The sequence below is a fragment of the Catharus ustulatus genome, chromosome 14, assembly GCF_009819885.2.
Source record: "Catharus ustulatus isolate bCatUst1 chromosome 14, bCatUst1.pri.v2, whole genome shotgun sequence".
Lineage (NCBI taxonomy): Eukaryota > Metazoa > Chordata > Aves > Passeriformes > Turdidae > Catharus > Catharus ustulatus.
In genome coordinates this window covers 19,441,013-19,450,174 of record NC_046234.1, presented here as the reverse complement: position 1 = coordinate 19,450,174, position 9,162 = coordinate 19,441,013, and positions in this window count along the sequence as shown.

Sequence of the window (9,162 nt, the reverse complement as noted above, 5' to 3'; positions counted from 1 at the left end):
TGCACTTAAAACTGCCTAGAAAGCTTTTATGGTCTGTGCTGTCCTTCCAGACCGACAATTCCATCCCCACTTTGGATTTTCTAGTGAATTTTGGTTGTTAGCAGCAGTTAGTCCCAGATGAATATGACAGCAACAGTTGTCTCATGGGAAGAAAAAAGCTCTGCAGCTTGTAAGATCTTTTTTTCTGTTCTTTTCAGGAATTTATTAAAATTAATTTTGAACTATGAGAACCTTTTCTGAGCCCTAATTTGAGCCAAGTCTCCTAAAGAACCAGACCCAAGAAAAGGGAAGTGATGCTTCACCTGGCTGAGCAGTCCTGTGTTGATATTTCAAGATGATGGTTGAAATTCTGGCCATCACTGGATCCCAGAGAAATGATGCCTGAGAATGTCAGGTTATTGATTGAAAATGTGGATAGTACCATCATGTTTTGAAAGCCACAACAAGTGAAAACAAACATAATAATTCCCCAAATGCCAGTGTAATAAATAATAGACCAGGAATCATTTAAAGAGATTGCAATGTATCCTCTGAAAATTTCCTCTTGTGACATTCAAGACATAGAAAAGTGCTTTTTCTGGGATTATTTTTACAAATACTTCTACATAAATATTCTCAGTATGTAATACCCTCCTTTTCCCACATCCCTCAAACTGTTTGTTATCATCCTACTCCAGAACATTTCCTGCTACCAAGGAATTCCTGAAGCTTGCTGCAATGGAACTGGGACCCAGCTTTGTGCCTGAGAGGGATCCCAAGGAATCTGTCATGCAGATGAAAATCTGACAGTTGTCCATTAGCAGAGTAATTGCACTGCTGTGTTAGTGTGGGAATAAAGCTGTGTTTCCCTGTGTGAGGAGTTTCTGTGCCTCAGCAATTGTTCTCTCCTATTTCTGCACCCCAACAGCAGCTGGGTGAGCTGAGCCCTGGTTTCCAACACAAGAGCACTCTAGCAAAAGTTGAGTTAGGCACACTGAAATGTTCCTGATGTCTGGTGGAGGATGTTTGACTGACAGGCAGCCAGAGGAATGTTTATTTATATAAAACAGGCTGTGCTGATGGAGGGCTCCTCCTCCTCTGCCATTCCTGCCTCAGTGCCTTGCCAGCACATCTTTTGTTTCATTTGCATGGCCAATAATGACACAGAAATTCAGTCTCAGTCCACTCAGACTTGAACATCTCCTGCAGAACTGCCAGAGACCTTGCAGGTGTCTCTGCAAACCACTGGGCTCTCCAATTCTTCCCTGAGCATCTTCCCCCAGGGCACCCAGGGCACATTTCAGAGCTGAGGGTTTGGAGACCCTGATGGCAGCCAGGGCAAGGTGGAGTCAGGCCAAGCCTGCCCTGTGCAGGGTTCAGGGTTCTGACCCTGGAACAAGGGGAATCCCCTGTAAACCCTCCTAGCCTAGGGACTGACACCTCTGCACCTTTTCCTCGGGCCATGGGGTGGGGGTCCTGAGTCCCTGGGGTGATCCTGGGGTGATCCTGGGGTGATCCTGGGGGTCCTGAGTCCCTGGGGTGATCCTGGGGTGATCCTGGGGTTCCTGAGTCCCTGGAGTGATCCTGGAGTGATCCTGGGGTGATCCTGGGGTGATCCTGCTATTCCTGAGTCCCTGGAGTTCCTGAGTCCCTGGAGTTCCTGAGTCCCTGGGATTCCTGGGATTCCTGAGATTCCTGAGTCCTTGGGGTTCCTGAGTCCCTGGGGTTACCCTGGGATTCCTGGGGTGACCCTGGGGTGATCCTGGGGTTCCTGAGTCCCTGGGATTCCAGGGGTTATCCTGGGGTTCCTGGGGTTCCTGGGGTCCCCCTGGAGGGTCAGGATCTGGACTTGATGATCTCCAACCCAGAACATTCTGTGATTCTGTAGAATGAATTCACTGATAACATAAACTGATGATCCCTGCAGGGAAGGAGAACTGCTCCACCCTTGTGATTCCAAATTTTACAAGCCCAATTCAGAAGCCACTTAACGAGAGAGGGACCAGCATTAAGAATCTTACTTTAAATTTCATCCTCTCGATTTCCTAAGCAAAGAATGTACAATGAAGTCTTAAAAATCAATATCCTTATGTGGCAAAGTAAATTAATATTACTGCCCAGCAAACCAGGAACACAATGTGTGGTTTTGTCCCAAAATATCTGTCAGAGTTGCTGCAATAAATAGAGCTGAAACACTGCAAAAATGAGAAAGTTGATTTCTTTGACAATTCTTAGAGGTCCTGTCTGCCACTAGCCTTAATGTCTGTTGTTATCATGTGCTGTTTCTCTGTGGTGTACAAAATGTCTGGCTCGAAGCAAAGTATTGCAGTATGTCAAATAAAACAAACTTAATTCCAATCAGCTGCACTAATTGGAATGACAGTGACATTCTGCACTCCACTTAGGAGTGGAAATACCTCACAGACAAGATCCTGACATCTGACAGATTCCCTGCTCAGGCCAGTGACATTGTCTGGAAAACACAACACAGAACTCAACATGGATTAACACAGTTATAGTATTCACACAACATCCTGAGCCTTTGACACAAGAAATTCTGCTTATTGAAGGAAAAAAGCAGTTCTCTCTTACTCTGTGAAAGAAGGATCTCCTTTTAATTTAATAATGCCAATGCAAAAAAGAAAAAAGAGCAATCACACTACTGACTGAAAATCACATTTCCTCTGGTTCTATATTGAAATTCAGCCTCTCTACAAACACAGTTACAAAAAATGGAGATTTTAAAAAACTTTTTCTAACTCCAAGTAAGAAATTCTTTGTGTCAGCCAGCAGAGACTGGGAATCACCCAGCTGTGTGGTGGAATTTTGATAGTGGAGACATTTGTTCACTAAAATAAAAATCAACACAAGCAAGGAGGATTGCAAGAGAAATAAATGATTTGATGTATCACTATTGTAGAGGAATGAACAGTTGGTAATGACAACTAACTGGATTAAAAGTTGCTTTGGGATGGAGGTCACTCCCTTTTCCAGGCAGAACCAAACTCAGAGGACCAATTTATGGTGACTGCCAAGCACTAGAAAACAGAACTCATTCTGGATAAAACAGAGCTTTCAAAAATCAGGATTTGGGGAATAAAATCCTGGAGTTCTTAATCAGCAGTCACAGAGTGTAAATCCAAAGAATTTAACTGGGACACAACAGCTGGGACTGGGATGGGAAACTTCAACTTTGGCTTTCCAGAGGAACCTTGTGCTGAGATCCCCCCAGTGCAACTCCCTTAAAACTGGGAACTAAAACCAGCACACCTAAAATGAGGATGTTTAAAATTCAGATCTCAATCCTTCTTTTCCTAGCAATTAAATAGGATAAAGGTTTGATTTCAAAATGTTTTAAAATAAACCTACTGCACAGAGTTAGGGACACAAAGAACTTAAAATGATAAAGAAGCTTGAAGTGCTGCTGCCATGTTAGTTCACTGATGATTAAATTGGTTTAAATATTAGCTATAGTTAGAGCTGTGCAAAATAGACTTTGTTTTTCAGAAATTACACAGAACTTTCCAATTTCATAGAATTCTGCACTGCCTCAGCTATGGGCTCCATTTGCAGTGCTGATTAAATAGCTTTTTGCATCAAAAATGCAAATATATACACATTTTTGATGCAAAACACTCTTTGCTTGAACACTCTCACGTCTGCTGTGATACTGGCCTGTTTGTGCTCAACAAATTTTTCTGTTCCTGGAACTTCACAGTACATTATGGGCTCAAACCAGACCCACTTGGGGATAAAGAAAACATCCTTAAAGTTATGCAAAACATTCATAACAAAATGCAAATAGTGTTTACAGTTTTCAGCATCTCAGTATAGCAACTCATATTCTAAATTGCAACCAGCTCCCAGCTCCAAGGGAAAGTTTTTAATCAGGCTCTGAGCTGGGTGTTTGTGGTGCTGTCCTGCAGAAGGGCTGGGCCCAGCTTTAGGTGGATTCAGAAATATTTAACTCTGCCAGAATGAGATTCATTTCCTCATTTCTCAGGTGCTTTTCAGGGGCTGCCTCCTCTGGGGGGGAGAAAACCAACACTCAACAGATTGGATTTTAATTCCACCACTGTTAAAATGAACTGGGACAAAATAAATATTCCCATCACACACTGCAGGGCAGTTACAGACTGTGTATTCACATTTTCTGGGGCAGTTACAGACTGTGTATTCACATTTTCTGGGGCAGTTACAGACTGTGTATTCACATTTTCTGGGGCAGTTACAGACTGATGTATTCACATTTTCTGGGGCAGTTACAGACTGATGTATTCACATTTTCTGGGGCAGTTACAGACTGTGTATTCACATTTTCTGGGGCAGTTACAGACTGATGTATTCACATTTTCTGGGGCAGTTACAGACTGTGTATTCACATTTCTGGGGCAGTTACAGACTGATGTATTCACATTTCTGGGGCAGTTACAGACTGATATATTCACATTTTCTGGGCAGTTACAGACTGATGTATTTACATTTTCTGGGGCAGTTACAGACTGTGTATTCACATTTTCTGGGGCAGTTACAGACTGTGTATTTACATTTTCTGGGGCAGTTACAGACTGTGTATTCACATTTTCTAGGGCAGTTACACACTGATGTATTCACATTTTCTGGGGCAGTTACAGACTGATATATTCACATTTCTGGGGCAGTTACAGACTGATGTATTCACATTTTCTGGGGCAGTTACAGACTGTGTATTCACATTTCTGGGCAGTTACAGACTGATGTATTCACATTTCTGGGGCAGTTACAGACTGTGTATTCACATTTTCTGGGGCAGTTACAGACTGATTCATTCACATTTTCTGGGGCAGTTACAGACTGTGTATTCACATTTTCTGGGGCAGTTACAGACTGTGTATTCACATTTTCTGGGGCAGTTACAGACTGATTCATTCACATTTTCTGGGGCAGTTACAGACTGTGTATTCACATTTTCTGGGGCAGTTACAGACTGTGTATTCACATTTTCTGGGGCAGTTACAGACTGTGTATTCACATTTTCTGGGGCAGTTACAGACTGTGTATTCACATTTTCTGGGCAGTTACAGACTGATGTATTCACATTTTCTGGGGCAGTTACAGACTGTGTATTCACATTTTCTGGGGCAGTTACAGACTGTGTATTCACATTTTCTGGGGCAGTTACAGACTGATGTATTCACATTTTCTGGGGCAGTTACAGACTGTGTATTCACATTTTCTGGGGCAGTTACAGACTGATGTATTTACATTTTCTGGGGCAGTTACAGACTGATTCATTCACATTTCCTGAGAAGTGCACACCTCTGCTTCTCTCACCCTGCACCAGGGATGGATGCAATCCTTGTCCCTGCAGGGCAGCACAGCTCCCCTCACTCCTCCAGACACTAAGGGCAAATCCTCCCATCAATATTCCATTTCCTAGCATGCTGCCCCAATAAAACAATGCCAGCCTGTCCCTGTCAGTGCTGCCCACTCGTGTCCATCAAACTCTCCCTCCCCACTGGAACCAACTCACACTCACAAAATGATTCTGGAGGGTGGGGAAGAAAAAACAACATTGCAGAAGGGTGTCAGCTTGGTGCATGGAGGGGATTCCAGCAGAGCTCAGGGGCTTTGCTCAGTGGGCAGCTCAGCTAAAACCCTTTTCCAAGGGGCAGAGAGAGGTGAAGGATGTTTTAGCAGCACACCCTGCCCACCTGGGTGAGCCCTGCCTGTGGAGTGGAGCCCCTGTGCCATGAAATCTGGGAGGATCTCCTCTCCCTGCTTCTGTTTGCTGAATTTTGTGTCTTTAGAAAAAGAAAACTCTCCCACCTGCTCTGCTGGACATGCCTTGCTCCTCCAGTTGGAAAATGTTCACTGAGAATTTCACTTTTCTGCTCTGCACAGGCAGCCTGAAATGGTGTGGAGAGACAAAACCAACTGAAAAGAGCAGTGGACAAAACACAGAGTGGAAGGAAAATTGGATTAATAGGTGAAAAAATTCTGATGTTCAACAGAAACCTTTTGGTTTAAATCAACCATCAGATTGTAGCTGATCTTTCACACCTGCTCCTTTCTAGACTCAGGCACCTGCCACTGATCCCCATGAAAGAAATCTGATGAAAATCAAAATGAAAGGAAATGATGACTGTGTTGGTACTGGATTGTAACAAAAATTGCAGCTCTGCCTTCATTAGGAGCAAACAGGATATTAATGTAGGAAAAGTAGCATACTTTGCATGGAAAACATCTTCATGATCAAAGATCTGGTTTATATAATTTGCTTCCTTGATTATACAAGGAACTACCTGCAAAAATATAGTTTTGCTTTACAGAAGAATTTACATGGAAAGCTTCCCCTGCTCATCTCCTCAGCCCCACCTGCCTGATCAATGCAGCTCTCCTCACTGCAAATGCTCATCAGTCTGGCTCCAACTGAAAGCCAGCAAGGGGGAAATTAGTGAGCAACAGCAAAAACCTGAGGAGGGAGTAATCCTGGCACTTTGCAATACCTAAAAAATCCTGGCATAACTTTTCTAGCAGATATCTTAATAAAATGCATAAATATCTTTATTCAAAGGCCAAAATTCTCTAACAGTCCAACCAGACCAAGACATCAGAGCTGCTGTTCAACAGATGCGTTTTTGTCGCCCTCCAGGTTCTCTTCACTTTGCATTTGGTGTTTTAAATTTTGCCTGCCAGGATGCCAAGCTTGACCCTCAGTCTGGAGCCTGTGTGGCTCACAAATAAGTAGCTGCAAGTCTGAATCTTGTTGGGCCACGCAGGCAAGCACATCAAGAGACCTTTTATCTACTGTGTCAGTCCTTTGCCAAATCCAGGAATCAGGAGAATTCAGATTTTGCAGGGCAAAACACATGGTGAGCTCAAGGCAAGCACAAAAGAATGGTGAAAGACAACACTCACCTGATAGAGTTCACTGAAAGCCAGGAAAATGAAGTTTGTCCTTTTTAAATTGTTCCTTTGTGTAAAAGGGATTTTACTGCCTGTGATTTAGTGCTTCTTTAAATGGCTGCTGCTGTAAAAGTCAGATTACCAAAATGAAATGATTTAGGGAGAAAATACAAGGGCAGGTGCAAAAAGCCCCCAGAAGCACCTGAAATCATTTCTCCTGAATTATTTAGCACAGTTGAGTTCTTGTCCCCTCGTGTCAGTTGTGTCTGCTCCAGTTTATGACTATCACATTCTGGAACAACTCCAAGTGAAAAGAGCACTAACCCCTCATTCTGTATGGAAGTCTTGCAATAAATACAGAACTACTGCAGGGGCAAAGCTGTTCCTTCTGACACCAGATTTTTAAAAATTAGGTCTCTAATTCCACTTTATAGTTAAGAAACATCCTTTAAATTAACTTCAGCTTTACCTGGTGTAAAGTATTGCATTAGAGAAACTTTTTTTCTATGCTTATGGCAGTTCCTTGGTGATCTCTGAAGAGAACACCTCACTCTAGAGATGGGCACTTCTGTCTGAATTTTGCAGGGAAATTTTGCACTGGATTTTGTCAGTGCAGGGCTGAGGGTGCCCACCAAAGCTCAGCAGGCAAGAGGAGAATGGTTGCTATTTGAAAAAGGCAATTTGGACATTTGGAAGGTAGTTATGGGAGTGAATGGATGAATCTTGATCTGTCCCTCCCCATGGGCACCTCTGGGCTGTGCAGGACACCCTCATGGGCATGGATCTGGGACATGGATCTGGAACATGGATCTGGAACTCTGGACACACTCATGGACATGGATCTGGGACATGGACATGGATCTGGAACTCTGGACACCCTCATGGACATGGTTCTGGAACTGTGGATGTGTATCTGGCACTCTGGGCATGGATCTGCCACTCTGGACATAGGCATGGATCTGGTACTCTGGACGTGGATCTGGCACTCATGGACATGGTTCTGGCACTCTGGACATGGCTCTGGAACTCTGGACATGGCTCTGGAACTCTGGACACCCTCATGGACATGGATCTGGAACTCTGGACACCCTCATGGACATGGTTCTGGCACTCTGGATGTGGATCTGGAACCCTGGACATGGATCTGGCACTCTGGACACAGATATGGTTCTGGCACTCTGGACGTGGATCTGGAACCCTGGACATGGATCTGACACTCTGGACATGGCTCTGGCACTCTGGACACAGATATGGATCTGGCACTCTGGACATGGCTCTGGCACTCTGGACACAGACATGCTTCTGCTCTGAGCCTGCTCCCTCCCTCCTCAAGGCACCACTTGCTCTCTCTGTTTTCTCTTCGAGGCATTTCTGTTTTCATCACTTTGTGAAGCACCAGCTTCCAGAAATCGCTTTGTAGCACTCTTTGTGTGCGTTTTGTTCTTCCTCACGATTCCTTCCTGTCCTTTCTGGCACTGTATGGCATTCCAACATTTCCAAATGTGCACATCAGGAAGTTCCTCGGGATATTTTTGCCAGCATGATGGAGAGCTCAGACTGACAGCTGATTATCACCACCCCAACTCCTCCTTTTGCTGATCCCTCACTATTCAAAAGTCAGATGTTTGTCTCCCACTCTCCTCAGCCAGAGAGAGCTCTTTCCTGCCAGGCTGTGCTTTAAATATCCAGCTGAGTAGGACTGCTAGAATAAAGCAATAATAAAGCAATAATGAGGTGATGCTGTGTGAATGAATGCACTGCTGTTACAAACATGATGGGGATGGTTCAAAAGACACTTCCATTGTGCCTGGTTAAATCCACAGGGACTTGGAGATACCTGGAAGTGTTTTCTCCCAAACAGAATCCATGCCCACGTTTGTGAAAAAGAATTTATGAAATTATTTTTAACCACCTGATACCACAATGAGCATACTTTTAAGTTTCACATTATGAGTATTTAAAGGAGGGAATCAGCTAATTCTAGATAATTAGGAGATGAAAACATTGATGTCATAAACTCTATCAGCATGCAAAGGGTGCTAAAGAAAGCAGTGACAATTTTAATAAACCCATACAAGTGATATTAACATTATTTTTTAAGACCCCACAATTAATAATGCTTCAAGTATCACAGCTTATATAAAATTTAATATTTATGTGGGCACTAGCAGAAGGTTTGGGGGAAGTTTATACATGTATATTTATATGGTGCCTTTGACCATCCCTGGGCACATCTTTTCCACATATAAAATGTTATTTAAGGAGAGTTGTATCAGCATGGCTGCTCATATCCAT